This window comes from Stegostoma tigrinum, chromosome 1 (assembly GCF_030684315.1).
Source record: "Stegostoma tigrinum isolate sSteTig4 chromosome 1, sSteTig4.hap1, whole genome shotgun sequence".
In the NCBI taxonomy this organism is placed as follows: domain Eukaryota; kingdom Metazoa; phylum Chordata; class Chondrichthyes; order Orectolobiformes; family Stegostomatidae; genus Stegostoma; species Stegostoma tigrinum.
In genome coordinates, this window is record NC_081354.1 from 154,591,292 (window position 1) to 154,619,128 (window position 27,837).

General features: G+C 39.6%; 1 protein-coding gene across 14 annotated transcripts in view; it reads left to right on the top strand.

Moving 5' to 3' along the window:
• LOC125457292 (transcription factor 4-like) overlaps nt 1-27,837 on the top strand; it is a 610,802-nt gene that overhangs the window by 63,357 nt on the left and 519,608 nt on the right. Inside the window, exon 1 of one of the 14 annotated variants that reach the window (XM_048541480.2) lies at nt 1,400-1,415. The exons of the other annotated variants lie outside the window; for them this stretch is intronic. The gene's annotated coding sequence lies outside the window, so the exon portion shown is untranslated. Of the gene's footprint in view, nt 1-1,399; nt 1,416-27,837 lie in introns of those variants that run through there. 14 annotated transcript variants of the gene reach the window in all.

Sequence of the window (27,837 nt, forward strand, 5' to 3'; positions counted from 1 at the left end):
ATCATGAAATGTTTTACTGACCGCAACCTAACTTGCTCCAATTCTTGTCTGCCCTGTGCTCGCTAACCCATACTGTCTCCAAGTCACTCTGTTAACACTCATCCCTCAGCAATGCAATCTGTTCAGCCCTTCAATCTTTGAAAATGTCTGAGCATCTTTAATCCCAACATATTAAGCATCTAACACAGTGTGGAGCTGGAGGAAGATAGCGATAGTAAGAACTACTAAGCATCTCCAATTTTAGTTCCTTCACTGTTGATGAATGTTTCCCCAGATGCCTAGACCTTAAGCTCTGGAATTCCGTCCTAACCCCCTGTGCTTCTGTACTAAAGTTTCCTAGCTTGATGGATTCCTTAAAACCTTGGTTGAAGATATAGGTTTTGGTCATCTACTCAAATATCGCATTCTTTGACAAATGTCGTGTTTTACAATGCCTCTGTAAAGTGCCTTGGGATAATTTGTTTCAACAAATGTTTAATATGCTATATAAATACATGTTATTGCATCTTGGACCTATGTCAGACATATTGTACTTTGAGCTATTTATGTCAATGTAACTTGCTACTGTTACAGTGACCTTAATTAATATCTGAGTGCTGAGATTAGATTAGCTTCTGCTGCAGTGGCCAGCTAGACTGCAATAACATTGAAGCTCTTGTGCCAATCTGTTCTCAGAATCACTGGCTGGATGATAAAACCTAATTTGCTTAGATGAAGTTTTGGTTTGGGTAGACCTCTTTTGTTGTCAGGAACTAAAACAGAAATTGCTGGAAAAGCTCAGCAGGCCTGGCAACATCTGTGAATATAAATCAGAGTTAACGGTTCAGGTTGGGTAATCCTTCCTCAGAACTGTTCCGAGGAAAGGTGACCTGACCCGAAACATTAGCATTGACTTCCCTTCACAGATGCTGTCGGACCAACTGACCTTTTCCAGCAATTTCTGTTTTTGTTTCTGATTTACAGCATCTGTAGTTTTTTTTTTAGTTTTCCTTTTATTTGTTGTACCTGGATACGTTCATGTTCATAAACGATTTTACAAAATCGTTCTTCAGTTTGCTGCAACCAATTGTTCCTACCAAAATATCCAACACAAACAAATCCTTCTATAACATTTGAATGTGTCTAAACAAGCTTTGAGTCTCCTGTCATTTTACTGCAAAGCAGCGCACAGAGCTAATGGTGACCTGTGCTCATATATCCTCCTTGTGACTCATGAGTCTTTGGTGACTCACTGGCCTCAGTAATTGGAACAAAATTAGCACATCACTGTATTGTGCAAGGAGTTTTCGACAGGATGCTGAACAAAAGAACCTTCACCCACACATGGTGGTTTTGCTGTTTTCTTAAGGAGCAGTGATTGATGGAAAACTTGCTGTGAGCCTTTTATTTTTCTGGCATTTGCTCTGAAAGCAAAGGTATTGAAAACTTATTGTGTTCCAGTTCCTGTTGTTGCTATTTTTTTAAAGCTGTTGTCCCAATGACCTTTTTTTGTATGCAGCAGTGTGTATTTTAGTTCTGTAAATATCTTTGAATTCATCTTGTAGGTTTTAAATTGAATTTATAGTTTCACCTTTTAAATTTCCTTTGATACCAGTATCACTGCAGTTTCTAATAGAGACTTAGGCCTAGTTAGTGATATTGGCAAGCTGTTCATTGGCTAAGCCATGGCGATTTTTGTATTTGCATGTATGCTTATTGAATCGATAAGCATTATTGTGGAAAAGTATTTGATCAATTATTATGGTTATATTTGCTACAATTTCTCCACGAACCCCTCAAGTTAGGTGCTGGAGTTCTAGTAACAGAATTTGAGCCCTGCACCCAGGATTATCATGGTCTGGTTCCCACAGGAAAGTGTAGTTGCTAACTGAGTTACAGAATGGCTCAGTTTTGGTGGATGATGAGGTTAAAGTTATAAAGTTTTCATGAACATTTGTAATTGTTCTGAAATATGCTTAGTTTCAAATATAACCTTTTCTTCTGATGTGGGATTGTTTAGTGTCATGTTGAGCTGAAGGAATTACCCTCCGGTTGTAAAATTAGCAAGGTTTTCGTGCTGAATTATTACCTCAATCTCTTTGGATTATATTTGTGTACTTGTCAATGGGAATGTGCATCCATGTAGCACCTTTTTATCATATTTTTAAAAAAAGACTCTAAGTACTTTTTGGAGAAAAATAGATGAGAAGAATAACAAGTTTGCTTCATTCTTCCATGGTTTGTAGGTATTGCTGGCAAGATTTGTTGCTATCTCAAATCATCCTTGAACCCATGTTAGGCTATTTCGGCAGGAAGTTAACAGTTGACCACATTGCTGTGAATCTAACGCATCAAGGCCAGACAAAGTAACAATGACAGATTTCCCTCTTTACTGGATATAAGTGAACCAGGTAGGTTTTTATGATAACTGACAATAGTTACCATGCTCATGATCACTGAGACTCACTTTGGAATTCTGATTTAGCAATTGATGTTAAATTTTACCAGTTGTCAAGATGGGATTCAAACTTATGTCCTCAGATCCATTAGTTCAGGCCTCTGGATGGTTACTCTAGAGTAACTATGCTACCGGTCTTCTCCCTGACTGAGTAATCAAAACCTTGGTGCAATTTTGAGAGAATTTGTATTCTCGAGAGTTGGAAAAGTTTTGAAGAGGGTGAGCCAAAAAACTGGGATAGTTAAATGTTCTTCTATTCATCCAAAAGTAAATTGAAGCGTATGGATGCTGTGCAGATGCTTGAAATGTGAAATATTGTTATACTGTTTTACATTTTCTATAGCATTAATGCAATTGCATCTGGATTTTAAAGTGTTTTTGGAGATCTTAAATAGATTTAAGCAATCATGTTAGTCAAGTTTGGGATTTTTTATCTTGCTCCACTGAGGTTTAGTAATTTTTTTATTACCATATCATAACTACAGCTAGTTTTGAGTTTACCTTCCATAATTAAGACTTTCCTTGATCAGGTGCAGCAATAGCATTACCATTCTTGGAATTGGCTACTTAATGCCAAGAATCTCTCTCTATGTGGTCAAGGAATGTGGTTTTACCACAGTGATGTGAATGGAACTTAGTTTCTTTTGGATTTTTCTTTTTCATCACTGCAACTAAAAGTGAAAGAAGATTTTGTTTTGAAATCTGCATTGTTTGCTGAATGTTGTGTCTCCTGAAAGGAAAGCTTTCATTGTCTGTAGCAAAGCTGTGAAAAGATGTGTTCTCTTGCAACTTCTTGATTTCTGTCAATTTCCTTTTAGTTCTCACACTGTTTGAAGGCCTCAGTGGTTTTGCTAAACTCCTGCACCTAAAGTGACATGATCTATTGGAAGATTGTTGATAGAAAGTTGACCAAGTTGTTGGGGCTGCACTCTGTCTTTTCCCATACACTTCATAACAGGTGAAAGAAAGTTGCTATTTTCAAACCTGGTTTAAGCACCCGCAAACGAAATTCTCAAAGCTGTATCATTGGAAGTTTACAAATTTGCTCTCTAGTAAGAAGGGCCATATCATGGCTCAGTGGTTAGCACTGCTGCCTCATAGTGCCAGGTTTTGTTCTGACTTTGAACAGAACCTGGCACTATGAGGCAGCAGTGCTAACCACTGAGCCACGATATGGCCCAGATGCTGTGGTTTTCTCCCACAGTCGAAAGATGTTCAGGTTAGGTCAATTGGCCAAGCTAAGTTGGCTTGTAGCGTCCAGGATTTATCTATTATAATATTTTCTGCTACTCAAGTATTTCAGCTTCTAGCAAAACAATTATTTTTAAGGTATCCTGTTGCCTTCAGTTGTTCCAGTTTGTAATTTTGTGTGATCACCATTACTGTGAACACAACCAGAGAACTTATTTTCTTACGTCTTACATTGTTTCCCTGCTGTCTTACATGCATTGTATTCTTCTAAGCCATGATATACTGACAGGCCCAGCATGTTGTAAGTGTTGGATTTGTTTTGCCTCTGATTCATTCCTTGCAGTTTCCAGCTGGAATTACCCTTTTCTCTTTTAGATTTTGCTTTAAAGAAACCTAAAGCTTCCCTTGGAGGCACTTAAATTTGTTACATATTTGCGTATTTTATCAACAAATGGCAAATATTCTAGTCCATGCTGTGATTTTACAGTAGGCCAATATCCATCTGTAAAGGGAAAAGACAGACCATAATGCTTTTGGTGATGTTTGCTTTGCCAAAACAAGTCAAACATTTAAGCTATTAATGTTTTGATGACACAGATGCTTGTTTGAGGAGTGAGTATCTGTTAATTTTGTTGAATGTATTATATTCTCGAGTTTTAATGTGGTATACACATTGGTAATGTTGATATAAGAAATGAAAAAAAGCTTTGATGATAAGCTGGGTCAAAATCCCAGAAATCCCTTCCTGATGGCATTCGAAATGAACCTCAGTGGTTCAAGAAGGCAGCTCATCTTCATCACCACGTGGTATGGCAACTGGTGTTCCCATCCTGGTTACACTCTCTTCCACCCACCTCTGTCGGGCAGAAGATATAAGATCTTGTATAGGTGTACAAACAGATTTCAGCACAGCATTTTTTCCTGCTGTTATCAGACTTTTGAATGGACCTGTTTAATGTTAATGCTGATCTCTCTTTACACCTTCTGTAACATTGTGTCTTGAGCTCTGTTTTGTTTCCCTGATGTACTTGTAAAGCATTTAAGACAACGCATTTTGCTCTTCCTCAGTACACGTGATAGTAATAAATCAAGCCAAATCAAGGGCACCTAGGGATGGGCAAAAATTGCTGGCCTATCCAGCGTTGCCCAAATCCTGAAAGTGACTAAGAAGTGAAAAATATAACAAAAGAATTAAATTGAAAGGTCATTTCGAGTAGCTGTGCAGGTGGTGTGTCAAAGCTGTATTCTGTGGGAGATCAGGGATACCATTGTGATCTCAGGCAGACATACCTGAAGTAACTGTCTGAAGACTGAGCAGCTTGAGTTGAGAGTTTCAGCTGGAAGTTGAACCAAAGACAATGTTGAAACAGGGAGGCGAATGTTACCTGAATACTTTGTAGCAGGAGGCAGTCTCGTGAGATAGGAGGTTCTATATGTAGGAGGTCAGGGGCAGGAGGGTGTGACTGAACATGAGGCAAGTAAGTGAATCCAGAGGATAAAATTGTCAGCTTCTGCAATTATCCAACAGGTTTGAAATTCCCTCGGCCTGTTTGGATGAAAGCGGAGGCTGTGGGATGGATGAGTGAAATAACTACGGCACTGTGATGGAAGAAGCCGTCCAGTTGACAGAAGCAAAAATGGATGTTATGGTAACAGGGGACAGTATAATCAGAGGAATTAACCCTGATCTGTACAGCAAAGTGTGAACATCCAGACACCTGTGGTGTCTGCCTGGAGCTGGGCCTGTCTTATAGGCTGTAGCCTGGAGAAGAGACTTAAATGGGAGGGGGGAGTTTGCAGTGTTGTGCCCATGTAGGCACCTATAGTACAGGTAGAATAAGGAAAGAGGTTTTGCAGAGCCAGTATGAGGAACTAGGCAACAAATTAAGAAGCAGAGCCTCAAAGGTAATAATTCTGGATTATTAACAGTGACCACACAGTAGGACAGGGTATCAAGGGGGAAATAATGGGAGCTTGTCAAAAGGGTACAACAGTTATCATGGGGAATTTTAACCTAATGAGTAGGCTGGAAAAATCAGATGGGAAGAGTAGCCGAGAAGAGGAATTCATCGAGTATTTATAAGGACATTTTCCAAGACCTGCATGATATGGCACCAACCAGAGAGCAGGCTATACTGGATTTGCTTTTAATGATGAAATTGGATTTATTTCCATGTCGCCTCAGTGAAGCACTCTTGGGTAGCAGCGACCATAGTATTTTACATAGAATTTTGCAGACAGGTTAAGGGAGTAGTGTGGGTCCAAGGCTTCTGTTCTGAATTTCAGTAAGAGTAAGTGTGAGGGTATGGATGCAGACCTACTGAAAATAAACTGGCAATTTGGATTAAAGGATAACTCAATAGAGATGCAGTGGCAAACATTTGCAAGGATATTCCTGAAAGCACAGAAAAGATACATTCTAACAAATTCTTAGAGACTGATCTGCCATTCGTAGTTAATGGAAAAATTCAAAGATAGTACCAAAGTCAAAGAAAACACTAAATGAATATGCAAATTTAGGGTGGCAGGTCAGAGATTGGGCTGAATATAAAATGAAAGCAAAGAATTTTGAATAGATTGAAATTAGAGTATGAGAGGAAGATAGCCAAAAACAACACAAAAATAAATAGAAAATGTTTGTTTGGATATTTAAATAAGAAAAGACTTTTTAAAGTGTTGATCCTATAGGAAGTAAGACTGGGGAATTAGTAATGGAGGATAAAGAGAGAGCAGCTGAATTTAATAGATACTGCCGCCCTTCCCTAGAAAGGAACAAGTAAAATCCTGGAAAATCAGGAATTGAAAGGAAGAAAGATCTCAAGAAAATTACAATTACTAGAGAAATAGAACTGAGTAAGTCATTGAAACTGGTGAGTTGACAAGCCCCCAGGTCCTGATGGATTTCATCCTAAGGTCTTAAAAGTTGTAGCTAGTGAGACGGTCAATGCATTGGTCTTAATTTTCCAGGACTTATTAGATTCAGAAAGGTTCCTTTGGACTGGAAAATAGCTAATGCCACTCCTTTGTTCCAAGGGAGGCAGAAAGCAGGCAACTGAAGCCAGTTATGTATCATAGTGAAAAGTTGGAAGCTGTTGATGAAGTTATAAAAGTTCTCTTGGATAAGTTAAAGCCAACATGGGATGACAATAGATGTTAATGCATTTGAAGCAGCTCAGAGAGGGCTTACTAGACTGGCACCTGGCATGAGTGGATTGCCTTATGAGGAAAGCCTAGTTAGGCCACACTTAAAGCCTTTGCAGTTGCAGAGTCAGAAGTGACCTGACTGAACACATTAGACCCTGACGGTACTTGACCATGTAGATGCTGAAAAGATGCTCCCTTTTATGGCAGAATCTAGAGCTAGGGGTCATAGTTTAAATATAAGAAATCAGAAAGAAAGACAGATGAGGAAACTTTCTTTTCTGAGGGCTGTGTGGTTTTGAAATCCCCTTCCAGAAAAGGCAGTGAATGCAAAATCTTTAAATAATTTAAAGGCAGAAAAGTGGGTAGATTCCAAAGATAGGTTATCGGGTTTAGGCAGGAATGTAATGTTGAAGTTAGAATCCAATCAGCCATGATCTTATTAAACGGTGGAGCAGGCTTGAAGGGCCTCGTGGCCTACTCTTGTTCCCTCTTTGTATGCGTTAGTTGATCCTTAAAATGGAGTACATCTGGAACCAGTATTTAATGTTTGTCTTTCTGTGCATCTTAGGATAGGACTTTTTGGATTTGGGGTACAAGATAATGATTCTGAAAGGTGTAGTATTGAAGTGTGTACTGTTCTAACCAGTTTGATGATGGGAAAATGCAGAAAGTCTTGGGATTGCAGTGGGGACAGATCTGTTATCCTCAACCTCCCCAATAGTCTTAGTAATAACGCCTGTCTGTCTTGTATAATTCATACTTGATTTGTTTTGATGCAATAAACTGCCTTCTGTTTAAGCTACAGCCTGCTGTCATAGGACTGCTTAAAGGTTTTTCTCAATCATTTTAGATGAAGTTGGTCCGTAGATCAAGTCAATAGAGAGGATTATGGCAGCGATCTTCTCAGTTGCCGGTTGGCAGTGATTGGCATCGCACGCTAGTGATGTGCCAACGACGGTTGTCTGTAGTTAGGATCTGGCTGCACCATTACAACAGATGCCAAAGGCTACTTCAGTTGTGGCTTGGATGAAAGCAAAGATTGATCCAATTTCAGCAAGAAATTTATATCTTTGATGAGCAGTTGTAAACAAATATTCACTACAATGACAACAAACTAAATGTTGTGCCTGTAGTGTAGTAAAACATCCCAAAGTGCTTCCCACAAACACTATAAAATGAAGAATGACACTGAATTACGTGCGATATAGCCTGTATCTTGCAGTCCAAATAGTGGTAAATAGGAGAAGTATCTTTGGTGTCTCCACCTAGACAGTGTCAGAAGTGCTGAGACAGTGGTGTGGTGTTCAGTAATTAACACAAAAATAAAAATAAATTTAAGTAAACATTTAAAAACCACTCACTGAAGGACTGCAATTTCAAGTGAACCATTGATTCAGGGATTGTCTCCAGTTCAGTGACAGTCAACAGGGAGCATGCGCTCCGCTTGTGATGCTAGAAGTGGGGGGTCTTTTTGCCAGGAATGCAATATGCCCTCAGGCCTCTCTGGTGTCAGCTTGCGAGTGACTACATGCAAACTCCTGCCGCAACCCAAGTTCAAGGTAGGATTGTAGGTTTTTGCATGGTCAATTTATTGCTGACCTCAAGTTCCAGGCTACCATGACAGATGGCTAGCACTTGGTCAAATCAATGGCTTTTATGGATGGTTATAAAGGGATAAAGAGGGCATTCTGGAGGATGGGGCAAAAGAACCCCTAAACATAGGAATGGGACTTGCTGTGATTTCAGCAGACACTTGAAAGACCTCACATTTACAGAGGGTGGTATAGGGGAGACCAGTCAGGAGTGCATTGAAATGGGCAAGTCCAGACGTAAGTATAAATAATGCTTTCAGCAGTTGTTAAGAGAAATCCACCAATGTTGTGGATGTGGAAATTGTTGTTTATTAGAGAGAGCATAAATATGCAATTAGAAGCTCTTCTCGGAATTATGCATGACAGCAAAGTTGTGAAGAGACTGGCTTAATCTTAGATTGTTGCCAGGGAGAGAAAAATGGAGCTGCTAGCTTCGGAATGGAGTTTGCAATGGGGACCAGAAAACATAAGGGTGGCTTTTGAAGTCGGGACCTCTTGAGTTGGCAGTCCAGAACAATGCAGCTTCTTGTACAAAATATTTCTCTTGTCTTCCTCCTTACCCTTTATCCTTCACCCTGCCCCCAAAACAGCTAACAAGTTAAATCTCATAATACTTTCCCAGCTGCTTGGTGTGACCTGGTTCCCATGACACTTGGTACATACTGTCCTACCTATTCCCTGCCATTGTTGGAGACGTGCCTAGCTGTTTTATGTCTGAGTCTGGTTGACTGAAGCAAAGAAGTGAAATTCCTTTGGAGAGAGATCAGACTGCAGAGTGGAGGCTGTTTCTTTTTAAATTAGTCTTTTGCCGTTTGCCGAGTAATGGGGAAAAAATGAATTATTCCTCTTAGCCGTGTCTTTAAATGCACATTTGGTTCATCCCTTAATCTTCTCTCCTTTTGTAAAAAGAAAACCCTAACATTTGAATTCCTTTTATAACTGCACTCCACGAAACCAGCAGCATAAGGCTGAATTTCTTTTACATCTTTCCATTGTTTAGTTACCTTAAAATCATGTAGTGTAGAAGATGGTCATTTGACTAATTTGAAGTGCTATTTACTGAATCATAATAACTTGTTCTTTCCCTGTAACCTGCAAATGTTAAAATTTCAGATATTTGTTCTCTTCTGAAAGTTACTGTTGAATTGCCTGTAGCTGAATGATTGTAAATACACTGATAGTACCTTACGGATCATAATGTAATACATAAACAAATTCTCATCTCCTTCCACACCTGCAGTAGTATGATTTGAATTCCTGTCTCCACAGCATCCCGTTTCCATAGTATTAGCATCATCCAAGGGGCTGCTGTGGTCCAGTGGTAGCTCCCCACTGTTTCTGAGCCAGAGGGCATGGGATCAAGTCCCACTCGTTCCAGAGGCGTGTAACAACATTGCTGAACCAGTTGTTTAGAAAATAGGCTGGTATCATCTGAAATGTCAGTCTGGAGACATTGCTGACCTCCCACTATCTCCCCTGTGCAATTGGCTTGACTGAATGAAGGGGATGATGAGAGTGGCATGCAGTGCAGATTTTTAAAGGGACCACTGGCAGAAAAGGTGAAAATACTTGTCTAAATATAAAGCCTGGAGCTGAAGTAGTGCAAGCTGCTGTTAGATATTAGTTTTCCCCAGTTCTGGTTACTATCGCTCTCTTCCTTACTGCGCACTGAATTCACACCTCTTTCCCCAAATTTCCTGGCTACTCTGTCTCCAACTCCTAACTGAGAGTTGCAGTGGCCTGAAACTGAATTGGTTTTCATTGAGTTGCCTGGTGATACCTAACAGTCATGTGTAATTTGCTTGTCGAATTAACTAGTTCTACATCCAAAATCCAGCATAGTCTCTCCATTCTGAAGATTCTTGATTTTATGCATTGCATCTATATGTCTGAACAATTACACTGTTACCAGAGATTAATTTGTGCATTCATGAAATCCTATTCCTTAAAATTTTAAATTATTAAAGAATTTAAAAAGTGAGCTAACATTATTTTTGTATTTCACCTAATATAGTTCTCTCTTAATGCCATCTTTATCATCCCTTCATTTTGTGTTCTTTTACACGATTTGTCATTGAATTACAATTCTACCTTTAGACTATGTTGGGGATTAATAAGTTTCCAATTTGGTTAGTTAGGAAGGTACACTTCAGCTTACCTTGTTCACTAATCCCTGTAGACAGTGTTATGCTGAAATGAATTTCCATTTACAGCAATTTTCACTGCAAAACCTTATAAAAAGGATGCATGCAGGCATAGGTGTAATCAACAATGAAGTTCACTTATCACTTACTGTAAAATCTGGGTTTTTCATTCTACTCCAAGTAGGTTTATCATAATTTCCCTGCCTTATAACTTGTTTAACTAAAATTATTCATTTTGCTGCAATTACACCCTAACTAAGGTTTGCTGTAATTTTGGCATTACTACTTTTTTATTCTCTATTTCTGAATATAAAACTGAAGATTGATTTCCTTGTGAGAGACCTTTTAGGTCCCTAAAAAGCTGGGCTTCAATTCAGCCTCAGATGCCTGGCCTGGCCTGGCAGTGGAGCCAGGAACTCCTGGTTGCAGTAGGCCCAGAACATGACAGTGGCTCCAGCGGCAGCAGCATTATATGGCCAGAGCAGGGACTTCAAGCATCAGCGATGTAGAAGTGGAGCCAGGGACTCCTGGTTGCAGTCATGGAAGGTTGGAGCAGGGACTCCTGGTTGTTGATGAGCTGGCAGAGGCTGCAGAACCAGGGACCCCTGGTCGTGGAGTGAGTGTGTGTTCTGCATGGGACTCTGAGGCATCGGCACTTAGGGCCCAGCAGCAAAGAGCTGGCGCCTAAAGACTGATGACTGCTACGTTGGTGGGTCTAGCGCAGGCAGTCGTGAGGTGGTGGTGGTGTAGGTGTCATCAGCGAGTTGCCTCAGGACCATTGAGGAGGTGGCAGAGCAAAGATGGATTCTGTTTCAGTTATATCATTTTTATTCTTAAACAACTGAAAATGGCACTGGATTGTGGTGATATTTGAAGGGTTTTTACTGTATTATTCACTGTAAAAATACAAGTGACAAATCATTCAGTTTCATTGTTTCATCCATGTAGATTGTGTGGTTTTTGTACATTTTGGGAGCTGGTCAAATTTGATCCATTTTTGACTTGCAGTTGGTTCTAAGAAAGAAATTGAACTTCCAACTAACTTCGTGATCAGAGATAATGGGAACTACAGATGCTGGAGAGTCCAAGATAACAAAGTGTGAAGCTGGATGAACACAGCAGGCCGAGCAGCATCTTAGGAGCACAAAAGCTGACATTTCGAACCTAGAAGGGTCTAGGCCCGAAATGTCAGCTTTTGTGCTCCTGAGATGCTGCTTGGCCTGCTGTGTTCATCCAGCCCCACACTTTGTTATCTTCCAACTAACTTCAATGGGTTGTGTTTCACCCAAGGTCCAAAGTTGAAAGGACTGTTTTACTCCTTAGAATCCTTACAGTGCAGAAAGAGGTAATTTGGCCCTGTTGAATCTGTATTCACCTTTTGAAGAGCATCCCACCCAGATCCAGTCCCCGCCCAATCCATGTAACCTCTCATTTACCATGGCTAACCCACCTAACTTGCACATTTCCCAGACACCACTGGGCAGTTTAATATGGCCAATCCACCTAACCTCATTTTGGGACTGTGGGAGTAAACCCATGCAGACATGGGAAGAACATACAAACTCCACATAGATGGTCACTCAGGGTTGGAATTGAACCTGCATCCATGCTGCTGTGAGGCAACAGTGCAAATCGTGGAGCCACCATCCCTAAATATATTGTGTTGTTCCTTCACGATATTTATAATCTGAAATAAAGCCGCTTCTTATCCGTTCCTAGAACTGTTTAAGATTTAAGATTTTAGATTCAGATTTATTTAATTGTCACATGTACTAAATATAGGAACACATAAGTACAGTGAAAAGTACACAAATTCACCAGTCACTGGCACCCGCTTGGTTACAAAATCCAGAATTAAAAGACTTAATAGAGCCAAAAGGTAAACAAGACAAAAAACAGGTTCAGATCTCAGAGTTGATCATCAATGCATTAAGATTTCAGTGGTTTGCTTTGTTTATTTTACAGTCATGTTTGATTTTGACCTCATGAGCCCATCATGGTTATAACTTTAGTAAATGCCTAAAGGCTGCTTTTGTTACCAGCCATTCCTCCGGCTAACTTTGATAGTCAGTCAAATGAATGCAACCATGAACCCAATAATTGAATTTGACATTTTACGGTCACATTTCATAGGGCCGAGTTATTTCACAGTACTGACATATGCAGGTAGTTGGGTATGAAAAGTTACCTTTTTTCAAAAAAAAATCAAACTATCGATGCCCAGATTGCCCCCATGCTGAATGCATTCATCTCCTCCTTAATAATTTAGTGATTTAATTTTGGCCAGTTCATCAGCAAAATCATAAAAATCATGCAACTTCAGTCTGAAATTACCCACATTACAATAACATACTTTGGGAGATGTAGTGATATGAATAGTTTAAAAACATGAATGTATCTTTTAACACTGAAGAAGGGTCACCAGACCTGAAACATTAACTATGACTCTTTCTTCAGAGATGCTGCCTGACGTGCTGAGCTTTTCCAACAACTTTTGTTTTTGCTATTTTAAAATTCAATTCAACTGCAGTTTGTCAAAAGCCAGCCAAAGTTGTGTAGAGTGTCACTTTTCCCATGGCACTGAACTGACATTTGATATTGCTTTTGGGCCGTAGTGGCATATCTGGATTAGATGTTTCAGAACAAAAAGGCAGCAGATATGGTTGGGAATGCTTTCCTGATCATGCTCCAAAACCCCACCATATTTCCCCCAAAAACAGAACATTATGAATTGCAGCTGCATTAACTGCGAAGTGAGCATTGTACGTGGCAAAAGTCAATAGTTATCACATCAACAGGATGAATGAAGTCCCAGGAAATGATGATAATGCCTGTGCTGTGCAGTAAGGAAGGAACTTCAGGGAAGTTTCAGAATTTGTGGCGGTAGCTCACAGAAGGAAATGAGGCATGTCCTGCTTTTATTATGCTTGTTGCACATGGGATTCCCAAAGGAGAACAGGGCCAGCCCAGGGATGCTAGGTTGGCAAAGAGTGTGTTATTATATGTTTGTTTTTCATTGTTTTTATATTTGCCCGTTATTGCTGAAAGCTCTGATGTAGTTTATAAATAAACTACATGCAATACAGTCTGTTTTCCGGTGATTGACATAATTTGAACTTGGCATGCACTAACATAACAAATGTAGGAGATTTCTGAAACTTGTGGGTTTTTGACATGCCTTGTGAAGACAGCTGTTGTCTGTGTTTCCTTTAAGATAACGTTAATATACTTTAAGGTTTTGTGTTTTCATTAAAATAAGTGTTTAATGAGCAAGATACAACGAGCATTCATGTGAGGAACTGATTCACGTATTTATGTCTAAAAGGATGATGTATTGTTATATAGGTTGTGCAATTTATAACATTAATTGTCTTTGTTGACTGAGGCCAAAACTTAAATATTTAATCAAGATAAAACTTGCTGAGTTGAATATCAGTTTGCAGTCCACTCACTGCTCCCAGATAAGTCGTATTCAACTGTGGATTTCCCAAATGACTGGTTGTCTGGCCCTTTTGGCTAAAACAATGCTTCAGGGAACATCAGTACATCCAGAAGAGCTTTAAATTTTTCAAGTGTGGTCACTTCTTTGTAAATATAGGAAACAAGGCAGCCAATTTGTGCACAGGAAGCTCCCACAAACACTAATCTTGCAGTAACCAGATAATGTGCTCATTTTGTTTCAGTGATATTGGTTGAGGAATGAATATCGGCCATGTCACAGTAATTTTCCTTCTTTTCTTTGAAATAGTGCAATGGGATTTTTTACATCTGTGCAAAAGAGCAGATGGACCTTCGTTTACTTTTCAATATAAACGACAACCTCTTTAAAGTGCTCAAAAATTAAACAGAACTGGATGATGGAGATCTAAAGCAAATAAAAACAGAAGTTGTTGCAGAAACTCGGCAGGTCTGGTAGCATCTGTGGGAAGAGAAACAAAGGTAATGTTTGGAGGCTCGTGACCTTTCTGCAGAGCTAGAAGCAGCTTGGAAAAGTGATGCTGGTGACAGAGGTTGGAGAATTAGTTTGAGTGGATAGGTGGAGATGTAGCCCAGAGAAAGAGAGAGAAAAAAGGGTAAGCAGTGAAAGGGATTGTTCCTAATAATCCCGGGAGGAAAAGCAGCTAGCTAAGTGATAGTGGATATGTGAATAATTGAGAGCCAGTTGGTTTTGCTGAGAGCAACCCATTTCATGACATGAGCTGGGGTTGAGGGGTTGGCAATAAATGAGGAAAGAGGTCTTTCTAGCGAGTTTTGAGAAGGTCTTCCTGCTCTGAAATTGCTAAGTTTGAAGTTGAATCCTGAAGGCTGTAAGGTATCTCAGTGGAAGATGAGCTGTTGTTCCTTCAGCATGTGCTGAGCCTCTCTGGGGCACTGCAACAGGTCTGAGACAGAAATGTTGGCCAAGGAACAGGGAGGTGTGTTGAACTGGCAGGCAACTGGAAGCTTGGGATAATTTTTAATGGCAGTAGGTAAATAATTCACAAAATGTTTCATCTCCCCAATGTAGAGCAGGCTGAATTGGGAGCAAGTAAGTGGCAGCTTCACCTAGGTATGTCTGGGACCTGAGATGGTGACGAAAGATGGAGTAAATGAGTAGGCGATGCACCTTCTGCGATTGTACGGGAACATGGGGGTGCCATTGGGACGTTCTGGGAATGGAGGAGGAATGGACAGAATGTCTGGAGACAATGGTCCCTGTGGAATGCTGACAAGGGAGAAGATGGGAATGTCTGTCTGGTAGTGGCATCCTGCTGGAGGATGTGGAAATGGCTGCTTACGATCCGTTGGATGTTGAGGATAGTGGGGTGGAGAATCAAGACAAGGTGGACTCTGGTGTTAGGGCAGGTGTGAGGCCGAAACGCAGGAAATGAGTCTAAACTGCCAAGGCCCCTGTCAACCACCGCCGTGCGGAATCCGCAGTTAAGGAAAATGGTGGACGTGCCTGGAGCTTCCCCGCAGCATGTGGCATCATCAGAATAGATGCAACAGAGGCATAGTAGCTGGGAGAATGGAAGGTAGTCCTGGCAGGAAGACGGTGTGAGGATTTCTACTTCCACAGTTACTTTCTAACATGAAAAATTTAACCAAATGTTTTAGAGCATTTTCTTAAATGCTTTCATTAAGTTCTAAGTCATTAAATTAACAACTCAAACAATGGAATAGGAAGTCATATATCTACATTTGCTGATGACACAAATTTAGACAGTGTAGATGATAGCAGAAAATTACAAAGAGGTATTGATAGACAAAGTGAATCGGCAAAACTGTGATAGATGGAGTTCAATGTAAGCAAGGGCTAGGTTATCCATTTTGAACTGATAAAGGATAGCTCAGGGTGGTTTCTAGTTGGTATGAAGTTAAATACAGTGGGTGCCCAAAGGGGTTCAGGTGCTTTGATCTTTAAATGCCATAGACAGGTGCAGAAAATAGTCAAGAAAGCTAATGGAATGTTGGCCTTTATATGCAGGGGACTGGAATGCAGGGATGCAGAAGTAATGCTGCAGTTATCCAAAACTCTGGTTAGATCCTGCTTGGAGTTCTCTGGGCAGATCTGGACTTAGGAAGGGTATGTACTCCCTTGGAGGGAGTACAATGTAAATTTACAAGAATGATATCTGGACTTAAGGAGCTAAGTTATGAGGAGAGATTATGCAAACTGTGCCTGTGTCCTCTAGCATTTAGAAGATTAGGAAGTGATCAGATCGAAGTCTTCAAAATGTTAATAGATAAAGATAAACTGTTTTCACTGGTTGTGACTCTAGAATTAGAGGGTGTAATCTGAGAATTAGGGCCAGAATGATCAGGAGAGATGTTAGGTAGCACTTCCATGCACAAAGGGTGAGACAGGTTTGGAACCATCTTCCACAAACAACATTGATGCTAGATCACTTGTTAGTTTTAAATCTGAGATAAATGTTTCGTTAAGTAAAATTATTAAAGCATCTGGCTCATAGGCAAGCATGTGGAGTTCGGCTACAGATCAGCTATGATCTCATTGAATGGCAAAGCAGGCTCAAGGGGCTAAATGGCCAACTCTTGCTCCTGTGTTTCTAAACCAGTTTCTACTGTAAATGGCTATACATGTCAGTGACTTGTTTGTTGGCTATTAGAAGAAACAAAAAGACCAGGTACTGTAGCTGGTAAGAGACAGTGATAGTATGCCTGTGCTCGTATTCCATGTTTTAAGATACTCTACCTGGATGTTTTTTGGGTTTCTGTTCTTTCAATAGTGAGATGCGACTTATAGCATGTGACTTTCTCTTAGCACCATCTAGTTGGTCTCACTTCAGATGTTTTCCTCTAAAAAGCTCCGTTGTCGTTGCTTGTGGGTTTGAGTGTACTGTCCCATTTTAATTTCCTGCCCCTGTTTGAATGTATTACCTACACCCTGATTAGGGCATATTATTTCTAGCACTTCATGTTTGCACCCTCTAGCTTAGGTTTCCGCTCACTGCCCCAAAATCAAGCTTTTCCTCCTTGATCAGTCTGCAGCTTTTGATGTGGTTGGTGGTCATCCTCTTCCTCAACTGCTTCTCACTTTCATCTGGCTGAGTGGGACCTGCTTGCTTCAGTTCTCATTTATCTCATCTTAGCAAGGGAATTACTTGCGGTGGTTTCCTCTTGTGTCCTCCAAGGACTGATACTTGGCCTTCTATTTCTTATCTACACACTGCCCTTCACCTGAAAGTGCTATGTTAATTTTTATACGTATGTTGGCAAAAGGAACTTACCCTCAGCATCATCTTTCTTCCTGCCTTATCTAGCGTTGGTAAATTGCACATCAGATGTCAAACATTTAAAGATAAAGAGAAATGCCATTGTTTTTGATCTTGACTCCAAACTTCATTTTCTAGCTACTAATTCTATTGAATTACCTGGCAAGCATTTTAGATGAAACATTTTTTTTTGCAGCTTTGGTGTCACATCTGAGCCTGACCACGAGCTTCTCTCAACAAATTTTACACAAACCACCTGCCTGTATTTCATGCAAAACTATTTTTTATTTTTAAGATCTAGAAAATCTCCCCTACATCTCAATTTTCTTTCTTTAAGGCAACTTGTAAAATCTGCTGCTTTGCTAAAGCTTTTGCTTGTCATAACCAGCATCTCCTCATGTGGTTTATTATCACACTTTTGTTATATGATCCTGTCATGAACTACGGAGTCTTTTGTGATGTTAGACATGCTCTATAAGTGTATGTTACTGTTGTTTTGCTACGTTGTAGACTCCTTTGTTCTATATTTAGGTTTAATTCTCTGACTATTTTCCTTTGTGTGGATGCAGGTATTTTAAGATTGTATAACCTATGGAAACGGAGTTTCCTTTTACTTCCATGGAATGATTTGAAATGAACTAGAACTTGTATTTGATCCAAAAAGAACAATGACTTTGTGCTAGCTAGGTCAGGATGGTGTGCTAGGTCACTCTTCCGGCTACTGCTCTCACCTTTGTGCAAGGACCAGCTGTAAGTTCCATATCGTCTTGAAGGAAAGCCTATGTTCAGAGACTAAGGCAAATAGCTGCAACTCTGGGAAACGTACAGAGGTGGAAATTTGTATTATCTCCTTTTTTAGGTTTACCTCCCACGAGAAATATGCTCCAGTGCCTCAGTTTATTCCCTTGGGCTCAGACTAACTGTTGTAATGTTATGCCAGTGTTTTGTAGACCAAAGTTTGGCATTTCTCTAGGGCCTCTTGAGACTGATTGCTGACCTGTTTTAATGTCTAACAGCCATTTGCTAAACTCTGCTAGTCTATAAAGCCATGTGGAGGAACTTCTTTCATTTAAACAAGATGAAGATTGCTCATTTGTTTATTAGGTACAGTGAGTTCAGTTTGAAGGAGTTACTAATTTGTATAGTACGGTGAATCAATTAAGAAACACGGTTCATCTTGGATGATACAGCATTCTTGACTCTTCAGATACTGAAGCAGTCTGTTTCCAAGTGCAACAAAACTAGGACAACATCAAGGCTTAGGCTGAAAAGTGGCAAATAATTTTCATGGTACACAAGTCAGGCAATGACTCTTTCCAACCAAGGAGAGTCTAAACATCACCCCTTGATGTCCAATGATATTATCATTGCTGAACCCCCTGGTCACAACATCCTCAGGGCTATCATTGAACTTGAAACTGCCCTGGACTAGTCACTGTGGTCTGTGGCTGCAAAAGCTTTCTGACAAGTAACTTGTCTCCTGTCTCCCTTTCCACCATCCCATAAGACACATGTTAAGAGAATCATGGAGCACTTCCCACTTGCCTGGCTGAGTACAGCTCTAACGACGCTCCAGAAGCTTTGTATCATCCATGACAAAAGAACCTGCTTGATGAGCATCGCATGCACAATTTGACATCCTGAGCAACGTAAAATGCAGCATCCCCGAGTAGGGTTGACAACACTGGATCTGAGATAACAAGGTGTAGAGTTGAATGAACACAGCAGGCCAAGCAGCATCAGAGGAGCAGGAAAGCTGACCCTTTGGGTCTAGACCCTTCTTCAGATATTGGTCTAGGCCCGAAAAGTCAGATTTCCTGCTCCTTTGATGCTGCTGGGCCTGCTGTGTTCATCCAGCTCTACACCTTGTTATCCCAGATTCTCCAGCATCTGCAGTTCCTACTATCTCTGAAATCTGGATTGATGCATTCGTGTACATTTAATTGCGTGATTTTTGTCCATTTTTCACATTTGCCATTTCATTTACCTCAGTGGACTGACTTTGTGCCATCAAACCCCAATTGATCTTTGTTTTGTATGTTAATCTTTTTCTTATGCGTTGAATAACTGTTTATAAAGCAAAGGTAAAAGACAAGAATTGAATGATTTGGGGATAAATAATGTCTAACTTAAAAACTTTTCTTTTAAACCACTCTCACAAGGAGAATAGCAAATATGTAGTAACTGTTTCAACAAAGGACAGGAAGAAATCTAAAATTTTGGTATTGTTTTGTTAGAAGATTAAAACAAGAGACAATTGAGTTCACTGAGCCCCATCCCTCAGCCCTGAAACCTGGCATGAAGGAGATAAGACCCTGCAAAAGCACCAAAATTGTCACGTATGGTGCAACCGCACATGTTGCCATAGATGTCCATCTTTCTGTCCTCTCTTCCACAGTTGCTCTTTCAGAACTCTGTCTCCTGATGATTTCCATTATGACTGATCAGACCGCCCACACAGCCAATATTGTAGTTTCAGACTCCAATGGAAGGGCTTTTCCTAACCTCAACTAGATTGAAAGTGTGGAAGAATGGAAAAATGGAGGACTTGTTGGGAAAAAAAAATGATTTCATTGACAGCTGTTGGGACTTGTGTAGTAGTAATGTGCTTTTTTTTGTGTGTCTGTCTGCACTTTTAATATTGCTGAAAATACATTTTATTGAAGCTTTTTGCAAGGGATACCAAAGTAAAGACAAAACAAAGATCAGCAATACTCAAGTTCTGCGCTACCAAACAATTATTTAATTATTATTTGGGCAGAGAAATTTTTGCCACCTGTTACTGTGTGATAGTTTTCAAGAATTCTTTAAAACGCTACAGATGTGAGCCTTTATTTAACCTTAATTTTACTTTGCCTAGAGACAAAATAGAAGGTATAAGATTCTCTCATTAAGCCCAAATGTTATAGTCAGGTCACTTAATGCAGTGTTCAGTCTCATTATATTTCGGTGAGAAAGGGATGCTGCATAATAGATATAACTTGTTGATTTTCAAAGTTATTACAGTTAATGGATTTTCATTTCCTGTCTTGAGGCATTGCAGGGATTTTTTGACATTGGCAGATTTTTGCAAATCTCATAATCTCTCACGTTCACGTTCAAACTTGATTTCTTCAACTGTGACCTATTATGAAGTGGAAACTATCTCCACTCCTTTGGATACCTACACCAACAGCGGGAGTCACGGAGAATCCAATGTTCAGTCCACTATTCATACATCTTTTAGTTTTCAATTAAAAGAGGATTGAAGAGGATTTTTTGTTTTGTGTGTTGGTCGGCCAAAAAGAATGGGACAGCAAATTTTTTTACAGTGGAGCAATGAAGTGTGAAATTAATCTAGAAGAAACTATGGGAACAGATGCCTTGACCCCAGGCTAAAGATTTGAAATTTCAACCATGTCCCCATTTCTTATTGCTTACCGTTCTTTTGGTCATTATTCTGTCATTCACAGGATGTTGGAGCCAATGGCTTGCTCGGCATGTTTGCCTAATCTTAGTTTCATTTGAGAATACGGTGGTGATCCACAGGGTTGAATAGCTGTAGTGATGTTAGGAAGTGAGTTCCAGGATTCTCAACCGCCTACAGTGAAATCATGCTTATGTAGTTTCATATCAGAATGGTTTGTGGCTGGAATTGGAAATTGTAATTGGTAATGTTTTCATCCCTGTCCCCTTAGGTGGCAGGCATCGTGGGTTTTTTGTGAGGTTATTACATGTGTCTGTGACAAGGCAAGCAGATTTCATTAAGAAAATCAAGTAATGACATTGGTGTGCTGTTACACCATATGTTAAGGTATTGACTCCATCTTAAATAGTTACTTCTGTACCTTATTAACCCTCCTTTTGGTCGTTATTCAGTCATTCACAGGATGTCGGAGTCAATTGCTAGCTCGGCATGTTTGCAAAGTACATGCCGAGGGAAAATTTTAAGGGAGATATGCTTGGAAAGTTCTTTACGCCGAGGATGGCAGGTGCCTGGAGCACGTTGCCGGCGGAGGTGATAGAGGCAGACACGTTATCATCATTGAAGATATATTTAGACAGGCATACGAATGGGCAGGGAGTAGAGGGATACAGATCCTTGGAAAATAGGCGACAGGTTTTGATAGAGGATCTGGATCACTGCAGGCTTGGAGGGTTGAAGGACCTGTTCCTGTGCTGTAATTTTCTTTGTTCTTTGTATTCTTGCAGTTATTCAACCAGTTTGAACCCAGACATTATTAGTGTCCATGGTACAATTGTAATACATTTAGGGGAGACAATTGCTTAGTGATATTATCCCTAGACTATTAATCCAGAAACTCAGGTAATGTTCTGGCGTAGCAGAGCCAAATCCCACTGTGAATTTTTTTTTATTCCTTCATGCAATGAGGGTGTCACCGTGAGACAGCATTTAATGCCCATCCCTAATTGCCCAGAGGGCAGTTTGAGTTAACCACATTGCTGTGGGTCTGGAGTCACATGTAGGCCAGACCAGGTAAGGATGGCAGTTCTCTTCCCTAAAGGACATTAGTGGACCAGATGAGATTTTCCAACAATCAACAATTTGATTTCAATGAAATAGGTAATGCATTTAGCTGGTCTGTAAATACATCTTTTGATACTTGTTCCTATTAAGGAACTAGTCTTAGTGCTCAAGTATGAGAATTAACACCATAGTAAAACTAAAAAACTCATCAGACTTGAAGTGAACTGCTGTAATGCTTCTTGTAGAAAGTGCACACTGCTGTCATTGTGTTGATGGTGGAGGGAATGAATGTAGAAGATTCTGGATAGCGTTCCAAGCCAGCAGACTGCTTTGTCTTTGACGATGTCAAGCTTCTCAAGTATTGTTGGAGCTGCACTCACCCAGGCAAGTGAAATGTAGTCCTTGCGCTCCAGACTTATGCCTTGTAGAGCTTGGACAGAGTTTGAGAAGGTGTGTTTAAGCTCCCAACCTTTAACTGGTTCTTTTATTTACAGTATTTCTATGGCTAGTCCAATTAATTTCTGGTCACTGGTAACCTGCAAATATTGATAGTGGGGGATTCCGTGATGGTAATGCTGTTGAATGTCTGGGAGATTTGATTAGACTCTCTCCTTTTGAGGTGGTTAGTCATTGTCTGATTTAGAATGATTGAGCCCTTGAAATTGCTCCATGACCTAATTTTGTTGCTGTGTTCCTGGCAATTGTGTGGTGTGACTGTAACTTGCTATTCATCAGCACAAGCCTTGCAGCATACAGATTGCTTTAGTATCTGAGGAATTGAAAATAGCACTGAATATTATGTAGTCATCAGTAAACATCCTTATTTGTTTTCTTATTATGGAGGGATGGTCATTGAAGCTACCGAAAATGTTTGAGCCCAGGAGGATCTCCTGCAATAATTTCCTAGGATGGAAACGATTGACCTCTAACGCACACAACCAATTTGCTTTATGTTGGATGTAACTTTGGCTAGTGGTGATTTTCAAATTTTCATTGACTATCATTTTGCTAGAACTCCTTGATGCCATCCTTTTGAAATTTGTGCACTGCATCAACTCTAATGGATTTGGTTGTGATAAGCAGAATGTAACATAACCTACCAAGACCCACCATCTCATTTGTGACATGGATAGCCGCATTGATATGAAGGGTGGCTTACATGCATTGAACAGTGCTCCAGGATAAATTGGTGCCTTCAGACAGGGAATGGGAAGCTCATTACGTGATATGCAATAACTTGTATTGGAGTTGTTGGTTGATTTTTCGAGCTGACTGCTTTCAATGCAAACATGTGGTCCCACTTCTGCGTGACATTGTTGGTGTTGTATAGCCTCTGGCTGTTGCTCTGTCCCGCTCTGAATTTGTGGTCCGGTCTGTCATGGTGGAAAGCCTTCGTTCCAGTTTTGTACAATAGTGGTACGTATATGGGGTCTATTTCACAATGTTTGTTAATTGCATCAGTGGTTGAAAACCTAGAAGGGAGACAAAATGCTTGCATGAAAACCAGTCAGCTCGGCGAATCAACCAACAAATCCAACTGCAATCCAAGCTACAGATCTTTGTTAATATGTTAAGTAACTTCCATAAGAACTCGCGAACCATGGAATTTTGTTTACGTGACCATACAATTGAAAATTAATTAAATTCTTTCCTTAGATTAGTAACTGAATTTTTGGAACACAAACTTGTAATCTTTTGTTCAGGAGTTGTGTATTTGAGAATGAAATCTGCCAGCTGCTACAGGGACAAGTCTACTATAACCCAAATCTCCTGTTTTGCAATGACTTATGTGCACTTGAGGGTGATAAATGTGATGAAGATGCCAGCTTAACTGGGTCTCATGGATTGAATCCATTGTTATAACTGTCTTTCAAATTGCAGAGACTACCTGAGGGTGATCCAAGAGGCAGGTTTCATTGTTTAAGGGGAGAAATATTTTACAGAAATGCACTTGGTCTGAAAATAATAAAGCATAAGTCGTAGTCAGCAACTTTGATGTCCCTAAAATAATGGCGTAAGCAAACACAAGTTATTTTCTTAGAACATTCTATAACTTCTTTTTCCTTTTAAGTTGGTTGTTGATAGATTCAATGTATATGATATACCTGTTTTCTTTTGTGGCGATTAAATTAGACACAGCTGGCAGAAGTCTTTCAATTTTATATTACTGTGTGCATTTGTATCAAAGCACTCAGGGATGAAAGCAGAAATGTGCTTCCTCTTTCCAACTGTTCTTTTACTGAAAGAGTTTTGCTTGTCAATTGAAATTAGTATCCTGTTCAAAACTTTTTCCAATGTTTTTGTCTCCATGCGTTCAATTTTTTTTATTGTAGTACACTTGACTTAAATAATTGTTTTGTTTTGTTTTCTTGTTTTGTTGAAGGCAGTGAATTTATATTTTTTTCTTTCCCAGCAAGTAATGGTTAAAGCAGTCTGGGAGTGACCGAGCATTCTCCTTCTGAAACCCAAACAGTGTTCTTTTCAAATGGCGGTGAACAAAGTAAAACAGAGAGAGAGACTCCAGTTCTTTTTATTTTTACCTTGTTCACCTTCATTGCTGTTTCTCTCACTTCTCATGATTACAAAATATATTACCAACTCTGAGAGAAGGTTATCTATCTACAGCATTAATTCGTGTTTCTCTGTCAACAAATGCTGCTTGACTTGCTTGGCAATTCCAACATTTTCTTGTTTTATTTCTGACTTCCAGAACCTGAAGTGTTCTGGTTTTGAATTAGTATTTTCTGTGGAGATTGATATCTTTTGAAGAGAAGTTTGATCTTCGAGGTTGTAGCGGAAAGTATAACAGACAGATTTCACTTTTTAAAATTTCTGCTGTATTAAATAACTAACAATGCCATCAACTGAACACTGCTGTATGCATCGTGTATTTCAAGTACTGAAATCAAAGGTTCCTTTTTAGGTATCATACATTGTATCATTACAATTCTTGTCATAGATATATGATAATATATTCACAGGTGCTCTTAGCTTCTACTAGGCTTCTTCCTTTTCACTCTCGCAGCTGGATAGCCTCTAATCCCAGATCTCTTGTTTACTGTGAGGGTTAATCACTAGATGATTTCAAGTTTGGCATCGCTTTCAGCCTTCTTTAACTCCTCCTCACAAGCTCAGTCTTGAATCTGAACAGAAGCTCCCACCGATGTCCTATGTGGTGAAGGATGTAGTCAACATTTTCTCTAAGTAACATGCAAGCCTGGCTTCTGAAGAAGGGTCCAGGCCCGAAACGTCAGCTTTCTTGCTCCTCTGATGTTGCTTGGCCAGCTGTGTTCATCCAGCTCTACACCTTGTTATCTCAGATTCTCCAGCATCAGCAGTTCCTACTATCTCTGAGTTCCAAATGGAGTAGTTTGATGAACTAAAAGGTTCAGTCCTACAACATAGTCTTAAAACCCTGACAGCTGTAACAAGTTTCTGGCTGCCGTTTACTTGTTTTAATATTTTGCGCAGATTTAAAGCAGCTCATGCTTTCTGCTAAACTTTGTTAACAATAATATTTTCATCATAACTGATATTTCATAGTATGACCAGGTAATTTGTTTCCAGGCCTCTGCAAACACTCCTTGGTAGCTGAGCATTGGAAATCCAGTTGCATCTGTCTGTCAGATTAAAAATAAATACCCCTTTTGCTGTGATGAGTGAATTGACCCTGAATGCCCCTTTCTAGTGGATGTATTTGAGATTGGACATTCTGTGCTGTGAAGAATTTGTAGCTGACTGGCTACATCTTCCACGGTAATAACATTTAAAAGCAAACTACACACTCGAGAAAATACAGGAACAGTTATTGTTGAGAATAGGTGGCAGTGTGCTTGTGCAGTAGCATAGTGGTTTGTAGACTAACTTTTATTGATCAATAGTCCAAAAGAAAGAGGCAATGTTTGGTACAGCATTCCTTTATTTCTGTAACTTGAAAATTGGTGTTCTGTTGTAGTTTGTGTTCTGACCGTAATATCCTTGCTGTCATTTGTTTAGAAACTTTCAACCACCTCAGTCAATGACTTTAGTATTCTGTTAATATGGGCTTTTAACGTGCAGTCCTTTTTTCAGTGAGGAATTCTTGCATAATTTACTGGATTTTTTTAGGATGATTAAATACAGAAAAGATTTGTGATCACTATGAAGTGTTTCCTCCTCTCTAACACACTGCTTGTTTCAAAAGAAAGCCATCTGTAAGATGTGGAGTAATGATTTAGAAAGGATTTGTTGGCTGGACAGCACTGTAAACTATAGATAGGTTGTATGTTCAGTAGGCTTAGATTTTATGATTGTGTTTACAGTTCAGAATTCTGTTCATTATAAATATTAGCGTTTTCATTACAAGGTATTTACAAACAACATTTTTCCAAAGCTGCTTCTACCAGAATGTTCAGTCTGTAGTTTGCAGAAGAGGACTTAAAACTTAGGGAAATATATTAAATGAGACACCATGGTTTGTTGAACTCACTGTTGCTTTTATCTCTGCATGCCAAGACTTGTGTGCCTGTTTTGACTACATAAGTGCAAATCACATTTGCAGAACAATTAAAACTGGAAAAGTTGTTCATTTATATTTCTGCACTTCTTCCTAATGTACATCCTGTAACAAAGAAATGTGAGCATATGTGCTCACATGCTTACAATAGATATGAACAAGAATGTTCAGTGAAATGGGATGTCCCAATGTAATTTGCTGTGTAAGCATTTGTTGTAGGCTGCATTGCATGTAACTTGATAGAAGTTAAAAATTTCAATGTGACTATAGGGAACTTCGTAGCCAGTTTGCTCTATTAGTTCAAATACAATCAGTTTTGTTGACTTTTCACAGATTTTGAGTATTAGGATAAATGGAGACTTAGAATCAAGTTTCTCTGGTTTGGGAAAGTGTTTTTTGAACTTGTTTCATAATGTTTCCATCAATGGTTATCTTCTGGATCAATTTTTGTGAGCACATTCAAAAAGTTACATTAAAAAATCAATAGGATGTTAAACTGTGAGTTGATCTTTTGCCTGAATACTCAATGCTTTAATTTTTCAACTTAGAAAAGGAAGTCTTTAGCTTGGGGTCCTTCATTTGTCTGAGTTCTTTGTGTGTTCGCATTTTGTCAGTTCTGTTTCCATGATCTTGAAGATTTTGATTTTGCCTCCTTGTTTTTCCATGACATTTGAGCTTAATCATTGTGCAACATAAATTTGCTGCTAATACAGAAAGACCTAGGCATTATATTGACAGGGCTGGCACATACCAAGCAGCATGTAATACTAACACGTGTTAGAAATGGCCTTCTCCATCAAGAGCCAAGTGTGCTATTAGTGAATATCTCCACCATCGACATCCCGCGAGTTAGCATTGACCAGAATGGGACTAGCCATATAAATATAGTGGCTATAAGACCAGGTCAGAGGCTAAGAAAACTACATTGAGTAACTCCCGATTGCCTGACAAGGCACAAGTGAGAATTGTGATAGATTGCTTCTCACTCGTATGCATGAATGCAACTCCAACAACACTCAAAGTTTGACACTATCTAGGATTAAGTTGCTCACTTGAGCAACATATCCACTAGCATTCAGTCCCTCCACCACTGACGCTTAGTAGCAGCGGTATGAATCCTTAGCGTGCAGAAGGAGTCTATTCAGCCCATTTGTCACCAAACGCACAACTCGCCTAAATGCCATTCTGCAACCTCTCTTTGCCCCGCAGCCCTGGACATCCTTTCTTTTCAGATAACTGTCTAATTCCATTTTGAAGTTCTTGATTGAACCTCCCTTCGTGGTTTCGGCAAGTGTGTTGTAAGCTTCAACCGCTTGCTGCATGAAGAACCTTTTGCTTTAAATTTGTGATGTCATATTCTTGATTCTTCATGAGTGGTAACATTTTTTTAAACATTTCCTCTTTCCAGACCCCTCAGAGATTTTGATGACTAAATGACAAACGATGTAAGACTGGAAGAATATAAAGAGGTCTTCAACACAATGCTAGGGAGTTGTATTTAATAACCTGCAGTGTCCAGGCTTAAATAAAACTTGCAGTATGTCGGGGGTGGGCAAAATTTTCTTAAAGAGTAGGAGTCTGTCCCTGAAGCTGTTGGCCATGTGTAGGTGCCCAGAGATACTTGAGTAGAATCTAAATGTGCACACTCAA